Raw genomic sequence first — 1,026 nt, forward strand, 5'->3', positions numbered from 1 at the left:
GTTGATGTTTAGGGTTGGGTTTAGGGTTAGGGTTAGTGTTATGGTTGGGGTTGATTTTGGTTTATGGTTAGGTTTGGGGTTACGCTGATGTTTAGGGCTGGGTTTAGAGTTAGGGCTAGTGTTAGGGTTACGTTAGGGTTTTGTTTAGGGTTAGGGTTGGGTTTTGTGTTATGGTTTGGGGCAGGGCTTTGTGTTATGGTTTGAGTTAGTGCTGGGGTTAGGGTTAGGTTTAGAGTTACGGTTTGATTAAGGGATTTCAGTTAGGGTTAGGATTAGGGTTAGTGTTCGGGTTATGGTTGGGGTTAGGGTTATTGTTTGGTGTAGGGGTTAGGGTTTGGTTTAGTGTTGGGGTTAGGGTTAGGGTTAGGTGTTAAGGTTAGGATCAGGTTTACGGTTAGCGTTGGGGTTAGGGTTAGGGCTAGGGTTTGGGTTAGCGTTGGTGTTAGGGTTAGGTGTTAAGGTTAGGATTGGGGTTGAGGTTGGGGTCAGGGTTAGCGCTAGGGTTAGGGTTGGGGTGGGGTTGGATTCAGGTCTTGGTTTGGGGTTTGGGGTAAGGGTTGGTGTTAGGGTTAGGATTAGGGTTGGGATTAGGGTTAGAGTTGGGTTTGGGGTGGGGTTTGGTTTAGTTTTGGGGTTAGGGTTAGGGTATGGCACAACATTTCTTGGCCCTAGCAAATCTGACTGAGATTCAGATCATCACAAATCTGTTGGGTTCTAGAGGACCTCCCAGATCCCCTTGTTCCATCCCGAGTACTACAGACCAGGTAGCCGCCATTTGTTTGTGCTGCATCACCACAAACCCCTCCAGGGACACAGGACGGCTGGGTGTGGGTGGGGGGGACTGCTGCCAACCCATGCGGAGTGGTGTGTGCTCCATGCGGCTCCTCAGCCTAACTGCAGGGCTCTGATTCTGTACTCAGCCCTGGTGAGGCCCCACCCCAAGTACTGTGTCCAGTTTTGGGCCCCTCACTGCAAAAAAGACATTGAGGCCCTGGAGCGTGTTCAGAGGAGGGCGACGAAGCTGGT

This window comes from Numida meleagris, unplaced genomic scaffold (genome assembly GCF_002078875.1).
Source record: "Numida meleagris isolate 19003 breed g44 Domestic line unplaced genomic scaffold, NumMel1.0 unplaced_Scaffold475, whole genome shotgun sequence".
NCBI lineage: Eukaryota > Metazoa > Chordata > Aves > Galliformes > Numididae > Numida > Numida meleagris.